The sequence below is a fragment of the Melozone crissalis genome, unplaced genomic scaffold, assembly GCF_028551555.1.
Source record: "Melozone crissalis strain CALT ecotype California unplaced genomic scaffold, PUWL_Pcris_2 ptg000004l_1, whole genome shotgun sequence".
Taxonomy (NCBI): Eukaryota; Metazoa; Chordata; class Aves; order Passeriformes; family Passerellidae; genus Melozone; species Melozone crissalis.
The window spans coordinates 5,655,171-5,679,501 of NW_026535782.1; the positions used below are offsets into that span (position 1 = coordinate 5,655,171).

General features: G+C 42.8%; 1 protein-coding gene and 1 long non-coding RNA gene across 3 annotated transcripts in view; one reads left to right on the forward strand and one right to left on the reverse strand.

Moving 5' to 3' along the window:
* Window positions 1-14,212: 14,212 nt before the first annotated feature.
* LOC128937881 (uncharacterized) lies at window positions 14,213-16,622 on the reverse strand. The gene is made up of 3 exons (XR_008483111.1): window positions 15,705-16,622; window positions 15,457-15,523; window positions 14,213-15,168 (listed from the first exon to the last, which is right to left on the reverse strand). It is a non-coding gene; the product is annotated as an uncharacterized LOC128937881 (long non-coding RNA).
* Window positions 16,623-17,047: 425 nt separating this feature from the next.
* KMT2E (lysine methyltransferase 2E (inactive)) overlaps window positions 17,048-24,331 on the forward strand; it is a 55,526-nt gene continuing 48,242 nt past the window's right edge. For both annotated transcript variants that reach the window (XM_054278934.1, XM_054278942.1), the window contains exon 1: window positions 17,048-17,322. The gene's annotated coding sequence lies outside the window, so the exon portion shown is untranslated. The remainder of the gene's footprint in view (window positions 17,323-24,331) is intronic.

The window sequence follows — 24,331 nt, forward strand, 5'->3', positions numbered from 1 at the left end:
CTTCCTTTAGTGTACTTTCACCTAGGGTAGTTGGAGAAAAGAGAAAGACTTGTTAAATGTTGCAAAACGAATTGCATTTCACCTCCATCAGCTGTGCAAGAAGAGCAGAAAAAAAGATCTGGATGGATTAACTGGTTTTGATCATTTTGCTTAGGAAAAAAACCCAAAACACCCCACAAAAAAATGTTATAGGATTATACCACAGTCTGTCACTGCAATGGAAGTAAAGCAACACATCTCAGTGAAGGCTTTCAGCGTGCTGGGGTAGGTGCTGTAGGCTTCCACATTACAGAGACTGGACAGAAAGAAGGTACAAGTCATTTTCTAGGCAAAATAACAATAAAAATACCCAAAGAGTTTTGTTAACATCACAAGCCACATAAGAGAAATAAATTCCATTCTGCTCCCTGCCGTTCCCATCTGGTTTCAATTTGCTAGAGAAGACTGAAGCCTGTATTCAAAAAACAGACTGAGTTGTAAACATTAGCCTCTGCCAGCATTACCAGTAACTCATGAGGTTCCAGAGTTACCATGGAAAGGCAAGGGGAGGGTAAGAGAAAAAGGTTTATGAAAAAGCAGGACTTACTCTGTCATTAAGCTCATTTTATTGCATTGGTTTAATCCATGAAATGAAAATGAAAAATGTTTGACGCTCACAAGACACACACTTGCAGAAAATCCAGTTCTACTTATTTCTGTTGTTTTGCAGCATTATGAAAACAGGTGAAAGTTGAGAAAAGTTAGAACAGACTGCCTGGGCCACTGGATGCCTTTGTTTTATATAGCTTGTAATTACAGGCTGCATACTGTTGCCCAATTTATTTCTTGTCATGTTATCAGTAAAAGATCCCTCCTTCATTTCCTGCAGGAATAGTTTTGTTAAATTGTGACAAAACAATGAAACTACAGCTGAGAGTGTCTCGTGGTAATATTTAACAATATGCCTTGAACAAGACTTTGCCCCATCTCAAGCCAATAGTTTCTAGTTAACTGTGCCCCTGACACAAGGCAGTGATGTGCTTTGGAAATCCACTCACATGGTTAAACAGTGAAAAAAGGAAAAGGGTATGGGCAGAGATTTTGCATGATGTGAAACACAGTCCCTACAGGACTCTATTTTGACTAATCTTAGGTCCACAGTCAGTCCCAGCTGAAAAACTGAATATAAGAGTAGGAAGAAGTGATCTCCTTATTAAACACATCAGTCCTTTGTTCACAGCATAGTCACACAAATGATCAGCAACTGGGGTGATGGAGCACTACACTGTGCCATCAGAACATAGGACTTGTAAAGAGCAACTGCAGAGAACATCTCAAGCCATGATTGCCTCTGGCATCCACAACTGCCCCAACACAACACTTCCTAGCTCAGGCACAGTAAGAAGCTGTTTCAAGGCTGAGTTGAACTCCAGTCACTCACCTTGATGAACATGGCCCTGCTGCTAATCACTCATTACTAAGCTGGGTTACTACTCAAGTAGTTACAGTCTTTTCCAACCACCTAGCACAGGTCTATGACTTCTCCTCCAGCCCACAGGTCAAGCTGAAAACCCCATCAGCTGTCTCAGTGCTGTTTTTGGCCATCCCATGATTCCAGACTTCTGCACTGACTCCCTGATGACAGGTATCATTAGCTAACAGACATTAACTTTCAGCAGGTTCTCATGCAAGGCTTCCAGTGTTCTTTCACTATTTCTAAAAACGGCTCCCATCACCACAGGCACTTCTCTTACTCTTGGATTAGCTCACCACACTTTTCTTCTTGATATCATCTCACCTCACCAATTTCCCCAGCCCCTTTCCTCTAGCTTTCAGTTCCATCTTCCTAACTGGAAATCCCTAATTTCATCTTAATGCACTCCCTTTAGCCTTACTGTATTATACGTCAATCTACCACTTGCATCCCATTACTGATTCTTCAACAGCACCAGAAAGCTGTAACAATGTGTTTTCTTCTTTCCTTTCTTCTCAGAGGTTGGTGCAGTTAGAAGTAACTACCAGTAATATGTGTTCATGCACAGATTAGAGCAGCTCAGGGTGACCATCATATGAAGAAGTTAGCCCAGTCTTCTAGATGTAGATAATGTTATTCTCAGCCTGCAGAGGATACATGGCAACAGGCCACATCATATCTAGCTAAGCCACATGCTTCACACATGTGAAGTATGTACAATCTGACCAGAAGCAGGAATTGTGAAAGGCTTATTTTGAAACACAAGCTTCTTAAAACCACACCCCCCACTCTTCCCATGAAAGGCTCACAACTTGGACAAGGTTTTTGGTGAGCTCTCAAATAAGCAGCAAAAGGCTTTATTCTAAAGCATCAAACCACGAACTGGAATGTGATTCACCTTTCAGCCTCAATTCTACTATCTCCAACTTCATCAAGAACAGCAGGAGAAGGCAGCAGCCCTCCTTATGTTCAGACTGCTCAATACCTACAAAGAGCCTGGCTGCAGCGTGCAGACCCTCCTGTCTGAAAGCAGTGGATACTGAGTTATGCCCATCTTTCATGTGATTCACCACTTCAGCTTATATTTATATACTGTTTAACAACAAAGGCTCCTTTTCATCTCTTTATAGGGATATTCCTACCAATATTTAACCAGCTAAGTATTCACAAAATTTTTAGTTTATTATTAATTTTGTATTGAATAAGACTGTTAGAAAATGGGAATCCCCTGCAGAGCAAACTGCATAGGTCCATAGAACTACTGACAAAAAAGTTTAACTAGCATCAAAATTCTTGATTTTTCATCAGCAAATTAAAAATATATTTGAAGCCAACTGGAATTGCTTAACTTTCTCACTAGTCAAGTAAACATACTCTGCTATAGCTTCTTAACTGAGTATAATTCAGACATCAGATTAAGATTTGACTGCTTGTGCCTAATTAGTGATGCAAGAGGTTGCAAGTCTCTGTGAGCAGACACTCCATTTTCTCCAGAATTCAAGATATTGAAAGTTGCATTCAGCTTGTTCCCTCTCATACACAGTTTGTTTCCCAAAATATAATACCACCATAAAATTTTTGCTTCAGCTAGAAGGATCAAAGTAAGCAGCAAGAACTGTTCTGTCTCCTAACATCGTAACTTTAAATGAAACAAGACCCTAGACCTAACTGCAAACCAATATCCCCCAAGACAGCATAACCATCATTGCTAAATAAGTGGAAAACACACAGAAGTCTGAAAAAAAAACACAGCTCTGCATAGTAGTGTAGTTACATTTCTGTGTAGCTGCTGGAGGAGCATGCTAGGACAAGCCTGGTGTTTCTATCTGGCTCCACACATGGGGACACTTCTGCATGCCAAAGCTAGTATTTTTCTACTTCTTGCCTGAGTGATTCTAAGCCTGCTCTGCACACGCTGCACAGTGCCAAGAAGCTCTGTACTCCCAGGTGGATTGCTGCAGACTGGTTTTTGTCAGGAAGAGTGATCACTTATGAAGTGGATGTGCACACTGATGGCAAATGAGATTCACACAATAGGCCCAGACACTTTTTCTCCCCAAGTTAACACCTGGGTACTGCTGCCAATACTCATGCAAGAAGAAAAGAAGCAATTATATTGTCTTACACAATTTTTACAGTAAGCAGGACCAAATGCATTTTTTGCCTCTCCTTGTTAGGAAAAAAATCCAAGGCACTGCTATGGCTTTTTTTTTGCCTCTGGATCAAAGTAACAAAAAACCCCCTGAACTGCCAAGTGAAGCAGTCTGGTATATCTTGAACTGAAGAAGTACTGTTACCAAGTTATCACATTTCTTTGTTTTATAGCATGGATATGTGCCAACACCTACAAGTAGGATGAATTTGTAGCTATGTAGAAGAGAAACAACAGCTGATATAAAGATGGTTATTGCCTAAATATACTAATGTTACATTAGCTAAGAGGAACTGAGGTATTCAGTTTCACTGATTTCTCAAGTTAGTCATGCTTGTGCATAGCACCAAAGTTCACATAACATCAACTAGAGGACTAATTCTAGTTATAAGCTTCAGTAGTTGATTCGGAGACTATTCATATGCAACTATGAAGTAAACTGTGGACTTGTTTCAGTTGAAACTCTCTATGCCTTTGTGTTGGTTCAAAGGGGAGAATACTGTCTAAGTGGCTGTACTACTCCTTCCACAAAGCAGGTCAGGAAATGTACTGACCTTGTTCAATAGGAACTGGTAAACCAACTCAGGGGTTGCTATATTTCTTCTCCTCATTAACGTACCCAAGGTTCCTGGGGGAGGGGAAGACAGGAAGCAAGTACTCTTCCTGCTCCCCCAACCTAAAAATAACTGAGACAGTCTTTCTGCAACATTTAAGCCACACAAGCACTCAAAGCCTGAAATATTTATACTCTGGGCAAACAGTCAGAGAACTCTCGCATTTTGCCCAGTATCTTTTTATCATTATCCAAACAGATCTGGACATTGTGGCAGAAAAGTTTACTTTTCTGGGGGTATGCATGAGCCTGTTGCCAGCTGTGCTCTTAAAACTACAGCTTTTTTCCTGCCTGTCAGTTAAGCTGTAACTGCAAGCCTATTTTGATTTGTGAACTTGAGCACTAGCTTCCCCTCTTCAAGCACCTCTTGCTCTGTCTTGAAAAATCTGCAGGTTTAGCAGAGTTTTTCTTTCACATTAGAAACCAAAGGAAATAAACACCTCAATAATAAAGTTGAATACAATGTTGGGGAAAAAAAAAAATGAAGCTTAGCACCATGAGAAAATTGACAGGAGAAACACCGCATACATTACAAAATAGGTAAAAAACATTATCTATAAACATGGAAATTAAATTCCTAGCAACTGAGCATTGTAAAACACAATACTGATTGTGCTATTCAGACAAATTTAAGTAAAAGAACATTTACAGGATTTGGGAGGCATGCATGCTCACAGCCTTCCTTACTCCAGTTCTCCTGCATTTAAAAAGGCAACTGATTTGGTTGTTAGAAATTCTTCCCTTTCAAAAAGCTACAAAAGGAGACCGGGCATGAACATCTAGTTCCAAAACCGGATTCAAAGTAAAAGGCATATCTAGTTAAAGATAAGCACCTTCCCTTCTGTACTGCAATCCCTCATTCTTCAGCCAGTATCCATGATTTCTTGATGTACTTCTCACAATCTGTTCACTGCATGGAAAACCTGCAAGCTGATTTAGGCAGTCTGTTTGGCAGGTGAACACTTTGACATAAAACTGCCATTCTTGGAGCCAGCCTTCAGTCTAGCATTTTCTTTTGAAAATCAGAAATAACAATTTCAATCAGATACAACAAAACTACCTGAAGTTTTGAAAGAGTCCTTAAGTTTGAAAACAGGAAAGCTTAACTCTTACATGCTATATTGTCAGCTCATACATACTATGAGCTGACCATGACATACAGAGTGTACCTAGTTGTATGCATGCAGAAAGCTGGGCAAGGAGACAATCAGGGAATGACTTTCTACTTCCACAGAAAGAAATCTCCCAGTCACCCTCTCCACCCTGAGACACCAAAGCTTACTCAAATTTCACATATGGGCAGGAAATCAAAGTATACCACATGGCCAGAAATCTGCAGTAGCTCAGATGTGAGTTCCCAAAGGGAAGGAAGTTGTAGTTAAATACAAGTCCAATCTGTGCTTCCCTCCACAAGCTCCAGAGGATGAATGGAAAAAGGCTGAGATTTCCTGCTGCACAACAGCTAGGAATCATGTGATGTAGGATGCAGCATAACTGCCTGAAATGTTACTTACAGGCAGATCCCTCTAAACTGATCTTTCAGAATTCCACAGTTGCATACAATGCCTCTGTTTTCACAATTTCTATGATCAGTAGACTACAGACATACACAGCCTTGAGCTGCTTGAAAGTTGTACACTGTTCAAGAACTACAGGTTAGGCCTGTTTATTTTCCAACAAAGACAGATTTCAGTCAGGTTCCCTTCTTACAATTCATCTTGTTGCTGCAGTTAAGGGTAACCCCTCCACTGATGATGTATTCAAGTTCGAGCTTTTTTCAGTTCCCTTTTTTTAAATACTAGGGGAAGAACAGCTTAGAGAACCTAAAAATGCTGATAAAAATATTGTTTTAGCAACTGTTCTCTGGCAAACATCAGGAATACACTTTTGGTTCTACCCACCCTTCTAAAGAGCTGCAGTTACTGGTAGAGGCCTCCATCATCCTCCCTTTGTCCATCTGTAATCCTAAGCAGTCATTCACATATACTGGTATTTCATACTTTCACTGGTTTAGCCTCCCTGTGCTGAAAAACAGCTAAACAGGCTAAATGGACCTTGGGAATATACTGTATATACACCCACTATTGACAGAATAATATATTCAATTCTTATTTTTCCTTGGAAGAGCCAGAAAGACCAGGAATCCCCATTCAAAAATTTCCAGTTGAGAATCAAACCTAAAGGAGTCTCAAAAAGATATCACATGTCAGACATGCTACTGCTTAATGGGACTCAGAAATACATATTAAAATAAATGCTTACATTAGACTCACGTAACAGAAAAGCAAATGAACTTAATGAAACATCTCATCTTTATTTATGATATGGCAAACAGCATTTCAGCTTATGAACTACAGTAGAAGTGTTTCTTAGTAGTAAAAAAAACCCTTTCCTTCACTCCAGTGCCAACTGGGCACATCCAAAATTCAGATTCAACCAAGAACTTTAGAAACACACAAAGAAAAACAAGGTCTACTGGACCTGCTTGTTTTAGACACATAGTTCAGTTTTTGCTCTTTGCTGATCTATTTCTATAGTAGGACTGATGATGCAGAAGGATAATATCAATACTAAAACAAAATTCATTCTTGCACCATGCAAGAAAACCCCACTACATAAACTGTTACTTCAGATATCCCTTAAAGGCTTCAGATTTGAAATGTGATCCAAGACTGCAACATGCTGCTTTTAAAAAGATGAAACAGATGTTTTACACATATTAATACACACATCCAACACAGAATGCAGAGCTTACTTTTACTGAGTGCAATCAGTACATAAATCTTGCTCAATGCTATTCAAGCAAAAAGAAGCACCCAAAGCAAGACACTTTGTTCAATACATAGGTGGGCTACAGGGAAAAAAATCTAAGCTTAATGCAGCACCTACAGACACACAGAAGCACCGTTCAGCAAGTCACTTCTATGTGGAAGGAGCATTTGTAGACAGCTCACTAACTCTAAGTTGTAATAGGCTATCTACAACTACATTGGAAGGCTGTGAGGATCAGTCAAAATTTGGATCAGGAGAAATTTGAAACATAAGGCACAGCCACCACACTGAACAGAAAGTATATGAGTATATTCTTGTTAGGTTACAGAAATATGTGGGATTAATGAGGTTTGTTTTAAGTGAGTTAACAGTTCTAGAGCCCATTTCAGTGTCATTACATTACTGAAATTAAAGGGCATCTTTAAGCAAACAGACAAAAGGTACCACACCCTTCAAAAAGATCCCCCTGCTTTGCTCACTGTAGGATGAGCTTAAAATAGGCCCAATGCTAAGTTCCTCTCCTTCCTTTAAGCAGAAACACTTGCCCTACAAGGCAAAATTTAGGTAGCTGCTCTTCTCCTTGGTTTCTGTTAACTACTTCAATTTACTTAAAGGGGATTATTAAGTAGCCATACCACTGAAACAGAAGACAAGACAAACTGATTTAACTAACAGCTGCACTTATAAAGCCACTAATATTTGTAGCACACAATCTGTGAGAAGTGTGGAATAAGGGCTTGCCTATTCTAGGAAAAAAAAAGAAATCAGAAGACCCTCCACTGTCAACTCCTAGATGTAGAATAGGCTTGGCTATAGCCCACAGGCATCAGTCCTAATAATACTTTGAAATTACAATTCCCTCCCATCAATTAGGTCTACACTAGCAATTGCAGGGTCCCAGGAGTGTCTTGAAAGAGTTCTAAGACACACAGAACTCAGCATGTTAATTTGCTCTGTATAAATCATTTCATAGGAGCATGACTTTTTTTCCTTCCTGTTCATAGTAGTTTCCCTAGTTTGAAATATCCCTGCCTGCCAGTTTTAACAAACAAAATCAAGTCTAAATGCTTGATTTGCATTCTTCATTTTTTGACCCAAACTACATAATACAAATTCTCTGAAGTAGTCCTTCCATTCTGGACTTCCCTCTCCAGCATAGGAGTACATGAACACCTATATTTAGTGTCTGTACTTCAGGCCTAGACTAAAGCAAGCAATGTTAGAAACAGGGAGAAAAAGCCTTAAAATACTAGTTTCCTACAGAATCACTTGCATTTTTATGCAGTTTTCCACTGTTAGTGAAAATGTAAAGGTGGCATACAGTAGTGTCACACAATTATAGTAAGTGGGCTACCACAAATCAGTAGCAGATTAACCAAACCTGTTGTGCTCAAGATTCATCAGGAGAGATACCATTTAAAGTGTTTAAAGCTCTCTTCTTGCACTCTCTGGAGCATAGCAAAGCAGCTGCTCTGATACTAGGCATCAGGATTCCTATTGAAGTTTGGCCAGGCTGTCAAGCACCACAGATCTACAATCTTCAAGATGCCAAGTTGGGAGGGATCCATCAGGACCATGGAGTCCAACTCCTGGCCACAAGCAGGACACCCTGAGAACCACCCCATGTGCCTGAGAGCACTGTCCAAACACTTCCCAAACTCAGGCTGGTGCTGTGACCACTTCCCTGGGGGAGCCCATTCTACTGCTCAAGCACACTCTGGGTAAAACACTTTTTCCTGATATCCAACCTACACATCCCCTGCCTCAGCTTCATGCCATTTCCTCAAGCCCTGTCACTGGTCACAGGAGTGAGGATACCTGTACAATCTTTTATTGTTTGTACTAGAGTCAAGGAGTCAACAGCCCACTACCACTATTTCCCAGTGGATCCATCATCTCCCCTCTGCAACAGCAATCAGGGCAGTTCAATTTCACTGTCACTGAAGAGGAGACACTCAAGTTCAAAAACTACTGTTAGCTGAGCCCAGACATCATGGCTCCTGCATAGTCTTTCCTATGACTATGCAGAGATAGGGAAGCAGAAGTGTTTCTCAGAAACAGTTTAAAAATAGGATCTGACAACTGCCCAGCATGCCTTTATAAGCTTATGAGCTTGTTCCAGCATATGTATGCTGGGGTAATGGAGCACAGCTTTGAAGATGAATTTGAAGTAGCACCACTCTGATAAAAGCAATAGTTTGGTTTAATGAAGAGTAGTCTTCTAAATCAGGATATTTGTGACAATGACATTCAGTACTATTTAATAAATCTCTAATTAGATGACCCATAGTTGTTCTGGATGGAATTTGAGACAGCCAGCTCACCCTGGCTCAACAGAAAAGACCACAGCGCACAATCTATCATCAGCCTGACAAACTGGGCCACAAGCACAGTGGCCCAAAATGAAGCAGCACAACCATGGCTTAGCATGAACCATAGAATGCAGCTGGTAAAGCTGGAATACTGCTTGGGCTGGAGATTAAATTACTGTCTCAGTATCATGAGCAGCCACAGCCTCTTTGAGGGATTCTTTTATCTGCATTAATAAAGTGGCACAATTCTGTACCTCCAATTTTTTTTACTCACTTCACTAAAATTCAGGGAATCATATGACAGTCCTGTGTCATGACTAACCTGCTAATAAAGGCAGGAATGTGGAAGGAGGGAGTTTAGCACAAGAACTGGATGCTAATGCTTGTTTCCCAGCCACCTCTTCAGCTTAAGCTCTTGTGCCCCCCACACTAGTTCTAACACCTCCTATCTGCCACACAAGCTAGTTTTGGACTTGTATTTGGTACATCTACAGCAGCTGTATTAGCACTGGATCAAACAGCTATCAAAAATCCATACACAACAGCCAACTGGACAGAAAGAGACTAACTTCTGTCAATAAAATACTAAAAAGAAATACTAAAAGATATTATTCACTATTTACCAATCTACTGAAGCTTGCTGGAAACAAATCCATTACTATAAGCAGTGGTACTCAATGACAAAAAGGTCCCCATTCTTAGTGCACCTTTCTGCTGTCAGACACCACAGAATGGTTTGGGTTGGAAGGCACTTTCAGGATCATCAAGTTCCCAGCCCCTACCATGGGCATGGACAACTCTACTTGGCCAGGCTGTTCAGGGCCCCATCCGACCTGCCCCTGAGCACTTTCAGAAATGGGACATCCACAACTTCTCTGGACAACCTATTCAAATGCCTCACTATCCTCTAAGCATCCCTTCCTAACATCCAATCCAGATGGCTCATCTTTTAGCTTAAACCCATCTCCTACCACTCCCTGCCCATGGAAAGAGTCACTCTGTTTTTCACAAGCCACCTTTAAACACAGGGAGGCTGTAATGAGGCCTCCCCAAGAGCCTTCTCTTTTCTGTGCTGAAAAGCTCCAGCTCCCTCAGCCTGTTGAGTATTTCTGTTTTGCATCTGAACAGACCACACTGAGTAGGACTGCAGCAGTCTTCACAAGCTAAACCTTTGAAGGGACATGATATATTGCTGCATTTCTACTTTTGAGCAACATCTACTACATGACCATGCCACACTAACAAGCTCACAGATGGAGCAGTCACAGTAAGAAGTTTCAGTACAGTTTCTTTTCTCCAACACTTAATAAGCACAAAAACCCAGTAGCTAAGATTTGTTTGGTTTCTGAGCTTACAAGGGACACAAACTCTTGCCTTCTGTGACAGGACTAACTTCAGCTGTACTTATGGGATGCTAGAGTCTCCAGTTCAGTAAATTCCCAACTCTGGCACAGTCCAAGTCTCCAAATTGGCAGTATTGTCTCCCATTTTCTTCCTAAAGATCCTCAAAAAGTACCATATTGCATCAACTGCTCATGAGCCATTCAATCACTGGTTCTTTTCATCAAAGACTGCTATTGACAGCATTTCAGGGCTAGTGCTGCATTATAAACATGTCTGAGCAGGACCTCACTTATGAAAGTAGCTACTTGGACCTTAATACTGCTCTCCAAAGCAACCAGTAGTTCATCAGAAAGGCTCTACTTCAAGTAACAAGGTCATGCTGGAAGGACAAAACAAACTAATGCCCCACTTCACTACACAGAGGTCACAGCAGTGAACCTGGTACAAATTCCCACTAATTCCAGGATTAGGAGGCCACACAAGAGCTTTAAGGTTGCCTCTTTAAGTGAGGAACTCAACTGTTAAGAATTGTAGAACCAGCCAATAAACTATTTTCCTGCTAAAGCAAAACCTTACTAATCTCAATTTTTTTTCAGAAAGATTCATTGTAACAGAAAGCCTAAAGCAGTGTGCAAAGGAAGTTCTTGTCCTGCTCCTGTTTGAGCACTGAACACAGTCAGTCCAAATCCAGGTGGATAAACTGATCAGCTCTCAGTCACTGGAACTCCTTTTTCTCTTGCAAATAATGCAAATTCATTTGGTTAGTGACTACCAGCCAAATTCATGACTACTGTGACCCACAGGCATCTCTTTTTATGATTAGCTATGATCTCATCCTGTAGAAATACTTCTTCACTGAATACCCCAGCTATCAGATTATCAGCTACTTCTGGATGAAGTAAGTTTGTTTCAGGTTTTACCCTGAAACAAAATAAACTTAAATCTAAAATCCTTTGAACACTTAACTAGCCTGTAGCTGAGAATAACACTTCACTTAATTTTACAGGCTACCAATTCAGTGAAGCTGAAGTGCTCTTGCTACCCACAACAGAAGGTCAATCTAGCAATGACTTATTAACTCACAGTTTAGAATTTTTGTTTTTGAGAGTCCCTGTCTCAGTGATTCTAGCTCCACTAGCCAAAAGCCTTTAAGAGGTGCCCCTCAAAACTCCTTAATAACTGCAGCTTTCCTGAGAAAAAGCATACCTTACTTCACCAACAATTAAAACCTGCATATCTCCATTTTCCCACCAGGTGCTTCGTTCTGCTCCCGTTCAAACAGGAATGTTTGTCAAGCCACACAATGAGGAGTCACATTAGAAAGCCATCCATTACTATTTGGCTTATGTTTCATCCATTCTTCACTTCTATTCCCCCCAGGATCACTTGCAGAAGCAAGAATGAACAGCTGAAAAAGTGCAGGATCATCTTTCAGCATGAGCACTTTTAACTGTCGCAACTATGACATTAGTGCATAGCTGGATCTATTACACTGTGAGTATCTCTCTCCTTTCTCCCCTAAATACCCTTGAACTCCTGTCAGTCCCTTTGTATGGCTAAAGGTAAACAACTGTTTAAACAGCAGGTCTTAGCAAGGGCTCAGACCACACATGCATGCACAGACAGGCTACCAAGGCAAGTTAGAGCCACAGGTCTGACTGCTGGAGAGCAGCCAGCCCATTGGAGTATCCTCCTTAAGGAACAAATTGAAGTGCTGTAGAAATTGTTTGTTTCCCTGGTAAGCTACACACCATTTTTTACCCAGTCTCCTACAGCTCTTTTCTTCCCTTCAAGATTAAAACAGCTTGCATCAGAATGGCTGTAGGGCACTCTGTCTCAAAGAAATAGACACATTTTGGTTTTACTCATCTCCTGCAGCACAAATAATTCAGAATTTATATGGCATTGTTTTGAGACTGCACTGCAACACTACCAGAGCTACTGCTTCTTTCAAGGTAACTGCTTTCCTGAGAATTGCTAATAAAAACAACCTTGAAACAAACAAGGAATTACTACCAGGTCATTAAAGCTTGCCTTCATTTCTATAGCTTCATAAAAGCACAGCCACACCTCCATTCAAGTACTGCTGCAATAGAGAGCTTTTAAAGTAATTCATTTCTTGGTTTTCAAGCAAAATCTGTTATCAAAGTGAGGTACCTAAAAGGCTGCTTTAAGAATTAACATTCTAGCTATATAAACTATTCTATAACATAAGCATTCAAACAGTCCTTACACAGTGAGGCAGGCAATTACTGTTTCACAATTACAGAACACATGCCTAAACACAAATACTAATAAAATGTTTTTTCCCCTCATCTTTAGTTGAAATTAATGTTCTCCCTTTAACACATCTCTTTAACACATCTGCAACAGTCTTCACAATGTCAAGTCCCACATAAATCAGTGCTGTTCTAAAAGAATCACTGTACACTGAAAGCCTCTCTGGAAGCTTCCATTACAAAGGAGTATTTACCTTGTGTCATATGATGCCTACACAAGAAGAATCAATAATCCAGTCATTTTAATGTTTGATCAACAAACCAACTGCCTCCTCCTAACACCATTTCCAGTAAGCTTTTTCTTTTGGTTCACAATCTCTAGGCCTCAAGAATCTTGCTCTTTATAGTCCACACAGAAGTCAGTTGGCACAAGGCCCCCCTGGCAGCCACCTTCTGACACTCAAAGGAGAGGAGCCTGCTCTCACAGAAAACAGAGCTTACATCCTAAAACCTAAGCTCAAATGAGACTACAGACATATGAAAGCTTCACACTCCGTCATTCCTAATTACTGCCTTCTCCCTTTCTTTCCTGGTATCCTCTGTAAACCTACAAAGGAAAAATGTAACACTGTTAGATGCTTCCAATCCTGTTTTTCTACCCCTCCTCCCACAACACAGGGATGCCCTGCAGGCTATATATGCGACCAATATGAACTACTTACAGCAGCTCCCAAGTCCCCAGTCAGTTCTTATATAACTGAACTCCACCTCACCATATTACTTATGTAACACATATTAAAGAGCAGCTATTATACAAAAATCTTCTCTATTAGTCATACACTCAGTTACTTTCATTCCTGTTCTCAAACAGCACATTTGTGAAATAGTCAAGCTTTATGCCCATTCAGGTTGCCACTGTGGAGGTAAAAAGAAAGAAAATCCATCTATCCAGGGAGAGACTAAGAATTGAAAAAGTGAAACATTTCCAAATAGAACAAACCAACATCTTTAAATCATCAACAATTTTAACTGTTAATTTGTTCATTGGGTTAGATGCCATGGCTAAATTTACACTGTGGCATACAAGAACAAGACATGGGAACTAGCACCGAATTGCTTTGAAAATATGAGAAGCTCAACCAAATTGTAACAGGAGTTGCATTCCTTAAAGAAAAGGGTTAGGATTGGAAAACATACATTTTTCACATCCCATCCAGCAAATATTGAAATTTTTTTTAAAAGACCCGGAAAAATATATTTGCCAACATTCCAGGCCTATGTAATAAGTTCATTTGCCTCAAAGTAAAACATGGGGAGTCCTCACAATATTTGCAGACCATATTTTTCATTTGCACTAAGTACAAACATCAATTCCCGTGTTAAAGATGCAGGCCATCTGCGGCCTGACTTTGGAATACACCTATCGCTCCACAGAAAGCTGCTCAACTCCTGCAACAGGATTCAACAGCACACAAAGAACAGCGATCCACTTCTCCTGTTCAAACAGAATAAAGTCATAAACACCTGAGAGATTTTCCCTGGGCCTCCCCACCCGTACCCCCGGCAGAGCAACACTGGAACAGCCATGACCTCCTCGGCAGAAGAACAACTCCGCACGGCCTGTAACATTTTCCTCAGCGGCTTTAATGAGGTCATTTAGACATCGCTTAAAACGACTGTTCCAGTAAGAACCACTCCATAACCCCCTGCAACTTAACTTAGAGCAGAGTGCCTTCGCACCGAGCCGGCTCCCACGCTCGGGCGGAGCCAGCAGGCACCCAGGGGGAACTTTCCCTGGCGGTGGGTAAAGCCTTGCGCAGAGAGGGGGCGGAATGGAAAGCTTCCCCCAAGAGGAGCTACACCCTGGAGGTGGGTGGAGAGTAAAGAGAGAAGCGAGAACCTTCCTCGGCAGCAGCTACACCCTCGTGCATAAGGCTGATGGGGGAAGGGAACCAGCGCGGGACCGACGACGTTGTGCAGGAGGAGGGGGAGGGAAGCCCGGGCTCTCCCGGGCAGCCGCCGCCGCCTAAGCCAGCTTGGTCCGCAGCCAAACCCCACAGGAATGCAACGCGGTCACATGACCTCCGGCGGACGTGCAACTCCCTTCCCTCTCCAGGGACACCCTGCGCCATCTTGTACTGACGCAGTTACAAAGGCAGGCGTGAGTTGCTCCCCTCTCGCTCGTTTCCCGCTCCTCTCAGCACAGCCCCGGCACTATTCGGGAAGGAGAAGCCCAGGCCCGATCCTGCTTTTCTTTTAGCCAGCTCTTCGGGGACGCCCTGCCCGCGGAGTCCTCCCTGGCGCTGAGATCATGGCGCCCGTTTTCTCCCTTTGCCTCCCCCGACAGCTCCCGACCCTGCCCAGCTGCGGCTGCCCCTGCTGCAGGATGATGTCAGCGCCAGCCAATCAGGGCGCGCCGGGCCACACGGGCCGGCCCGGCCATTGGCTGCCGCGCCGCTCCCGCCCCCCTCCTGACTCGGGCTCCGCCGCGGTTCGCTGCGGAGCCGCAGCCAAGGCACAAGTGCGGGGAGGGGAATAGGAGGGGAAGGGAAAAAAAAAACCCTACACAAAAAACCGACAACCAAACCCACCAAGACGCCAGCCGCCATTTCGCGCAACAACAGGCAGAACCCGAGCGAACAGCCCCAGCCAAGCGCCCTAAGGAGAGAGAGAGAGAAAGAAACAAGAGACACACGCACAGAAGAGTTAGACAGGAAAAAAAATACCCATAGACTCCGCCATGATCACAAGAGGTTTAATCGCCCCCCCTCCTCCCTCAGACTTAATGCCCCATTACAGCCGCCTCCTCTGCGTCCAACCAGCTAGCAGATCCCTTCACCTCGGCTCCCTCCTGCCGCAGCAGCAGCTCTTTAGAGCCCCAAACTCTCTGTGCCCAAGGTGTGGGGGGACGCTAGTCTATGGCGCTGCTGCTAACTGCTTCTCCAGTCACCCGAAAGTGGCGGCTCCATCGAGGCACGGTAAGAGCTGCCAGCCCAGCTTTTATCTGGTGCCCCGAGTTTGCGCACTGAAGAAGGCTCGCTCAGCCCCTGGTGGGCGTCGAACGAAACCCCAGCCGCCGCCTCCCCTCCCTCCATCAGCCGTAGCGCTGGAGGGGCTGAAGCCGGGCAAGGGAGGCAGGGCGTCGTAGGGGTACAGCGGAGAGAAGATATGGTGGTTAGAAAGACGGGCTGCTTACGAACGGCAGGAGCTGTGTTTGCACTGAAAGGCTGAGCGAGCTCCTGGCAGTGGCAGCGCCCGCTGGTCTGGATGGAAGCGCGCCATTCCTACTCCCCAAGCGCTGTTCCCTAACGGGCAAACGAGGCTCGTTCTCTGCTTGTCTCATTCCCTGCAGAACAGAAATGCCTTCAGCGAGTGCAATCGCATTCGCTCTGAGGAAAAAAGCTTTCTCCCACTTGCCTTTGAGTCCTAAACGCTTCGGGGAAGATTCTCAGCCTCGAGTGTCTTACTGAAAGTTTCAGTCAAAACCTCCTGAGCAGGTCTGCAAAAACTCCCGCTCCTTTGTCGCTCCCCTCTTCCCCTCCCCTCAGGTAGTTCTTCTGCGTGTGTGAGATCCAGCGGGTCTGCCCGGCTTTTCGCGCAGTTTAGGCCGAAAATGTGCTGTTAGAGATTCATAAAGAACACGTATGCTGACAGCATCGACGGTCGTGAGGAAGAAGCCGGAGGTTGGGGGTGTGAGAGCGGCCGAGGAGGCAGTTTTGGCGTTTATTCCTCCGAGGATGCAGCTCTGACTCAGACACCCTCGCTCCCGCCCGCGCTCGGCCCCACAACAGGCCGGGACGGCGCCCCCGCCCCTCCCGCGCGGGCTGCGCCGCCGGGGCTGCGGATCGCCCCCGGCGCCAGCCCCCGCTGCCGCCGCCCCTCCTCCGCTGCCCTACTTCCCTCCTCACGGCCCCCCTGCCCAGCCCTGCCGCAGTCTGGTGCCGCGGCCGCGCCCAGACCCCGGAGCCGTTCTGCGTGTTGCAAAATGGACTCTGAGGGCTCGGCGGGCGCGGGCTGCGCTCCCGGCCCGTAAGCAAAATGGCGGCTGTTTGGCTTCGCCTTGGTAACCCTGCCCCTGTCAGGCGGGGCGGGTGAGCCCCGTGCAGGGGGAGGGAGGGGAGAGCGGACGCCATTTTCCCAGAGAGAGGCAGTGACATAGAAGGGAGCGTAGGAGGCTGGAGGGAGGGAGGCACGGGAGCAGCGGCGGCAGCAGCGGGGTTTGTACACAGGTCCCAGGGCAAAGGCGCCTTTGAGCTGGTCCCTGTAGGGTTCTGCGCACTGAGCTAGGTTTGGGGGGAGGGGGGGTCTCCTCTTTCCCTTTCTTTTACTAGAGCCTGCTGAGGGCTGAGTCCTGCCTAGGGTAGGGATATCCGCAGTGGGGTTGTTGCATTGTTTTGGTTGGGATAGAGAAGGGGCTCAGCTGAGGGGTCCTGCTGCCTGGCCTGTGACCATTACAGGTGAGTCTTTGGTTATTACGAGCTTATTCTGCTCTGGGTGCTTTGGGGGAGGGGGGGTGCAAAAAGAGTGAAATGCGACGGGAATGTCTCATTACCTTCGGTGCGAGTATAACTCCTTCCGACCCTGAAATGTGTTTAATTTCTGTTTAAGTTGCTTTGAATTTGCTTTTCCTTTTGTGGGGTTTGGTTAAAAAATGGCAGGCTGTCGCTATATCTTATGAATATGGCGGGTTACTGTAACTGGAGGAGCTGAGGAGAATTTTTTGGCAGTTACGCCAGATTTATGCATTATGCTCGGAAAATGAGCCAAAAGGAGCTATTATGTGACAACATAGGCTTCCTTGGGCTGGCGGTTTTCAGAACGGGTTTGTGCGTTATTGGGACTGCGTATTGAGTTTTACGAAGCTTGGGGAAGCCTATTCTTTTCCTCCATCCTGTATATTTTTGCTCTGTGGTACTAAAATGGCTCTTTATAGGCCTAATCTCTTTGCCTTCCACACCCCCGCCTCCCTGCCTGCCTCCCTGTTAATATCTCCGCTTCGTGGTGTAACCTGGACAAACGGAGAGCTGTCCCCAGGAGTTTCTGTGCCAATTTAAAAGGGGATCATTCTCCCCACCCCCTTTCTCGAGGCTGTAAGGAGTTGGACTGGTGCACCCCTTTCTCGCTTTAGTTTCTGCAGCCAGTGTTCGTGTTCCCTGGGTGGCATATTTCATTCTCTTTCCTGAAGCAGTAAGTGTCGGTGGGTTCGGCCGTATTGCTGCAGACACCGGGGAAGAGAAACAAACGGTTCCCTGTGTACTACTAAATAGGGGAGAGAAACATAATATAGCCTGATTATAAAGGTCCTGTATTCCCCCATACTCGGCTATTAGGGAACGTGCGGTGTCTGAAAGCCCTGAGGTCCCTAAAATGCTACATACTACGTGTCATCAAAAGCAGAAGTTCAGTGCTGCATCTAGATTTACGAATGTTTTAGTCTGTTTATTTACAGTAGCTTAAAGGAATAATAACGAAGCGTTTTTGTTACTCAGGGTTCAGATCAGAGAACAGCAGGAGATATCCGTGGCAGTACTTGCAATGCATGATTAATTGGTTATTATCACTATACTTTTGAAGTTACTTTTTTAAAAATGTGGAGCAAATTTATTAATTTCCCTCTTTTGTCCTTTAGAGATTCTAAAAATGGCGGCCTCAGGCTGATGTTGTGGTAATCTAATCAGCTCGGGTCCTCCACACCCCATGCAGTGCGTTTGTCTGCAGCATATTAGTGTCTTACTATGTTAAAATGAAAAGGCTGTTCCCTTCAAATAACGTACAAAACAGCTCTTGGCTTTTACTGCGATTTAAAAATGCTGTGTTCCAGCTGATTAATTTTATTGGTTATGTGTGTGAAAGGCAAGCGAACGAGACCACTCTTGTCGGGGAGAAGGGGGGTGGAAAGAGGCAGCAGACTCAGGCAGCTCCTTCGAGGGGTGTGTGTGGTGCTCTAAGGTAATCTGGGTTCGGGTTGGTGAATTGGAAAGGCTCCTGCGTTTGTGATCGATACGGTGCAGCTGTCTGTCCTACTGACGGCATAGAATCAGTAATATTTATCAACCACAGTCGTGGATTACGGTCACTAAGACACTCGGCTAAATTCTTTGTGGAAACACATTTGTGAACGTCACGTTCATCTTCCAGGAAATACCTTCACTGGACATCGGTGTAGTAATTCCATATATTCATAGTTAGAGAATACAGAATGAACTGAAGGGAATAATGCACGCGAGATTATAACCTGTTACTTTATTTAAAGACACAGAATTTCTTCTACTGCCATGTAATTTTGGCATTGCATTTTTTTCTTCAATTTTATATATTGCTAGATAAATTGTGTATGTGATAACACAGATACAAGTCCTGAGGGAAGGTGCGATTCCTAACGTCTAATTTTTTTCCTAAATGAAATATGAACCATTTAGTATCACCACTATAAATATGTTTGAGTGGGGGGAAGGGAGGTCACAAGGATTCATTATTTGGTAGTTGGTGTAGTGTGCTCTGATACATACTATAGCAGCTGCAAATTGTATGTTTTAAGCAACAATAACAAAAAATAAATTTTCACCTTTTTTTAATGCCTGTCTTTATTCTTGTCCTTTAAATTAATGAGATATGAGTTCCTATTCCAGTATAGCTTTAGAACCTTCTGGATTTAAGAAATCAAAAGTGAGGTGTTGAAGTGGCAAAGCTGTCTTCAATCTGTGATGAATTTTAATTTCAATACCATTTAGAAGCACTGATGTAGGATTTGAGGTATACTTGAAGTTGAACAGTAGGATAGACTTTTAGGGTATTGTTAATGCATGCCTTTAGTGTGTTTTGAGGGCAAAGGCTGAGTGATTTCATTAATTCTCCAGTAATGCATGCTCCCATCATCTTTATTTATATAAATACAATTTTTTCTTCTAAGCCATGTCTTATTATCTCTATTTAAGAGTACATGAAAAAGACAAAGAATATATGGGCCTTTATGGAAACCTTTTGCCTTTTTCTTTCCTTGCCTTCAGTTGGAAGCTGCTGTTCTTGCTGCTCTACAGTCTGCAGCTCTTCATGGCTTCTGTCATGTTCTCAAGCAGATATCTGATTGACAATTAGAGGAAAATAACCTTGTACACTTTACAAAAAGTGTTTGGGGGAGGGTAATGAAATAAACCAAAAATACTAATTTTCAAATTTTACAGTTTGTTTTATGCACTAAGAACCTCTTGGGAATTTAGAGATCTTCCAGAGTTTTCCTGTATGAGTTTTAATGACTCAGTTTGCCTTCGTGACTCAGTTTCTCCATTTGAATAAACAGATCTCTGGTTTGTTTTAAGGAGATGAGACTACAAAACAAATTCTACCTTTATTTTTTAACTCCATTGATGTTTTTATTTATATATTCATAAAGAATGAAATACCCCCCCACCCCCAAAACTAATACTAGCTTCTTGAAAGAGGGAAGATCTGAAATCTGAATTCTTTTTTTTTTTTTTTAAGAATTCTGTTCCACAAACATTGTGTCACAAATGCAATAATGTGGATTGGACTTATGAATCCATTTATATTAAAGTTTTTAATATCTAAAGGAGAATTTTGCTTAATTGTCACTCAGGCTTTTGTGTGAGTGTTTTTGCTGTCTGGGAAATTCCAGGGGGGAAATAATACTGACTCTTTAGAGTAAATCTAGGGAAAGTTTCTCTTAGGACTAAGTAACCTCTTCAGGTTACTCTGAGGTGATGCAACTCCTGATTTCTCCTGGACAGCATACACAACTATTACAGTTCTTCTGGAAAGCAGCAGAAATGCAGAAATCAGTGTCACTCTGAAGGCTGAAATGTTTCTCCAGTTCTGTTCTTGGTTTGACTAAGGACAGTCTTCATTTTGCATGCATGCTAATACTAATTTTAGTAAGGACTATTTGTGGGACTGAGTTAAGGAGTGGTGTATGTAATTGTAGAATCATGGTATTGTTCTAACTAGATTAATGTAAATGAAGGTTTAATGAAAGTATTTTGCTGTTGTCATGTGACATTCTAACAAAATTTAGTGGGAGGGGTGTAGATGGGTAAAGATATAAAATAGAAGCCAATTCAGACTTCTGCAGAGATCCTAAAGAGGTGCATCTGTGTTATTTGCCTCATGACTTCCATGCAGATGAGCATTTGTGAATCTCTCAAAACCAGACTTTGTTGGAGAGTGTTTTTTCAGCAGGTACACTGTTGAAGTGTTTCCACTGTGCAAACAGTTCTGATTTATTGCTGAGAGTGACACTTCAGGCATCTCTGGGGGAAAACATTTCCACAGATGAGAAACGTGGATTAGGGGAAAAAATCCTCAATTCTATGCTTCCAAATTCTGGATTATTTAAAATATTAACTGTAGTGGTCTTTTGAATGGTGCAAAATGGATATTTCTATCTGCTTCAGTGTTCATATTTTTTTAGTAACAGAAGAGTTGTACTCACAAGACCTAATCTCTTTGAGGATCCAAAATTCTGCTCATAACCTTCACATTACAGAAAAAACCTGCTGTAGTTGTGTTCAAAGGAAAGCTGCTGTTAACCTTTAAGGCATAACAAACAAGTACTTAAAAGAAACCTTTTCAAGGTTTCATATACTTGCTAGGAGATACTGCTATTATATGTATTTCCTTCTGCAGATCTTAATGTAATAATGAAACAGGATTTAAGCTGTGTTGGTTGTTAGAAAATTTTAAGAAGACCTTTGAAGACAGTTAGTTTTATTGCACAGAGTATATTTTTTTAACATGCCTGACCTAAGTGGTTTTGTATCTTATTTTTCAAAATTAAAATGTGGGTAGGAACTACAGTAAATTAGTGTCTATTCAAGTTATGTGTTTGAAAAGTGAATGTGAAGAATATATCATAGTAGCACACAGATTGCATCCTGTGCAAGTAGAGTATATTTGTTACTTTTGCATATTTTATTACCAGAGTGCTGCCTCTTGTTTCATGTGATAGTTCATACCCTGCTCAGATGGAGATCCAGTGCTGTAAAACCTGAGTGAGACTTTAAAGGGACCAGCAATTTTGCAAATCAGGCACTTCCAAAATAGTATTGTTCCTAGTTTGAGAATTTAAAATTAGCACTTGGATAGTTTAGGTACTAAAATTTCATATTGCAGGCTCAGGTTAAGGAAAGCTTTTTTATTTTATTCTCATTTGTAGTTGTGTTTTTTGTGTTTTATGCCGTCATAATCTAGGTAATCGTTCACTTTCCTATCTTCATCACAAAAGTAAATTGCCTTCAAGTTCAAAGACAAGATGATAAGACTGAATTTTAATGACATTATTGTACTTTATATTGCAACTTAAGAAGGAAGCCATATAATCTGTTGTTGGCCTCCTTATCACAGAATGGTGTGGAGCTGGAAGGGACCTTCAGCAGCACTTTGTTCAGCGCCCGTGCCGTGGGCAGGGACACCTCCACTAGAGCTGGCTGCTCCAAGGCTCATCCAGGTGTGCCCTTGAACTTCCAGGAGAGGGAGGGACATGTGCTGCTTCCCTGCACAGCGTGTTTCTGGTGCCTCAGCAGCCTCTCTGGGAAGGATTTCTTCCACCATCTCATCTGGATCTCTCATCTTCCTAAAACTGTTCTCCCTTGTCCTGTTACTATCTACTCATGTAAAAAGTCACTCCCTCTTTTTTATAAGCCCCTTCTAGGTACTGAAAGGTTTCATTGAGGCATTTGGAGCCTTCTCTTCTCCAGGCTGAACAACCCCTGTTCTCTGAGCCTTTGTAGGAGAGGTGCTTAGGCCTCTGGATTATCCCTGTGACCTCCTCTGGATCTGTGCTAACAGATCCACTTCTCTTTAGTGCTGCAGACACCAGGGCTTGACAGAGAACTGCAGGTGGCATTTCTTGAGAGTGGAGTAGAGGGGCAGAGTCACCTCCCTTGACCTGCTGCCCACACTGCTTTTGGTGCAGCCCAGGGCATGGCTGGCTTTGTGAGCTGAGAGTGCACACTGTGAGTTGTGTGGTGCTGCTCACAAACCAGCACCTGCCAGCCTCTGTCCTCCTCAGGGCTCCTTCTCCACCCATGCTCTGGCCAGCCTGCCCTTGTGCTTCCTGGGCACAGGGGCAGCACCTTGCACTTGGCTCTACTGAGCTTTGTGAGGGTCACACAGGCCACCTCTCAGGCCTGGCAGGGTCCCTTCCCTCCAGCATGTTGGCCACACCTCAGAGCCTCATGTCACGGACAGACTTGCTGAGAATGTGTTTAATCCATGTCGTTTTAAACTGCCATGGTCCCACTAGCAGTGTGTGAGCAATGCCACTCAGCACTTGTCTCCACTTTGACATCGAGCTTGGCAGCTTTTGCAGCTTGTACAAGTGCAGCCATGCAGCCAGTTCCTTACTCACCAAATGCTCCATCCATCACTTCATGTGTCTCTCCATTTCAGAGTTCAAGATTATTTATCACTCACAGAAACTGATCAAACTAATAGCCTGTATTTGCCACTCAAGACTTTAAACTTCTATATAGAATGGTAGATTTGGGTCTTTTACCTTGAGGAGTTCTGAATATTCCAATTTGTTTGGTGTTCATTGCTTTTTAACTCTTCTAAATTGATAGGACTGGAGATACTTTCTGACTGTTGGTGATGCTCTTAGCTTGCCTTGGGTAGACAGAGGGGCCTAACTTCTAATTAGAATGGTTATAGTGGGCCTGAGTTGAAAACTGTATCACAAAACAGATGATAGTCAAGGCTAGATGGTTAATCCTGCTTTAACTATTGCTTTAAAGAAAATTTTCTAATAAGGAGTGGTTTTAGTCAGTTCTGCTTAAACTGAAGATTTGAGAATTACAGCAACTTTATATATAACTTTGGAGGAAGGTACAGAGTGATTACATGTCTCTTTTGGTTTCCAAACCTATCATTCTAGAACTGTGAAAGAAACATGAATACTTTATATATAATTCATAAACAATACAGTAGTTATTTTACTGGTGATAAGGGTGAGGTTCCTCCCTCAAATGCCTTACCAAGTGATTCCACTGAATTTTTTCCTTTTGCTTAGGATAGGAACGTTTGATGCCAAACTTTAATATCTTTAATATTATGAAGGATTTTCATGAATGACTGTGTTGTGGGGTTCTTTTAAATGCTTGTTCCCTGTCTTACTTTCCAGTGATCTCTTTTGTGCTGAAAGACAAAAGCCAACACTGCTTTTTGTTCCCCTCTGTGTGGCAGTAGTAGTGAAAATTAAAGCTGTTTATTGAGCTTCCATCATTGGGCAGAATTTCTTTGTGCTTATTTAAAAATCAGGTATTTTATGTCTCTGTTACTATAATTGAAAAATGTACTGAAACCTCCATTGAAAACACAAAGCTATGGAGTTAAAATGCATGGAATGGAAATTTCTTAACTCAAATAATACAGTTTTGCAAAATAATAGTAAATAGTTGAAAATAAATCAGTTTTGTTTTCTTGAAAGTCAGAAGGATCTTTTGATCGTACACT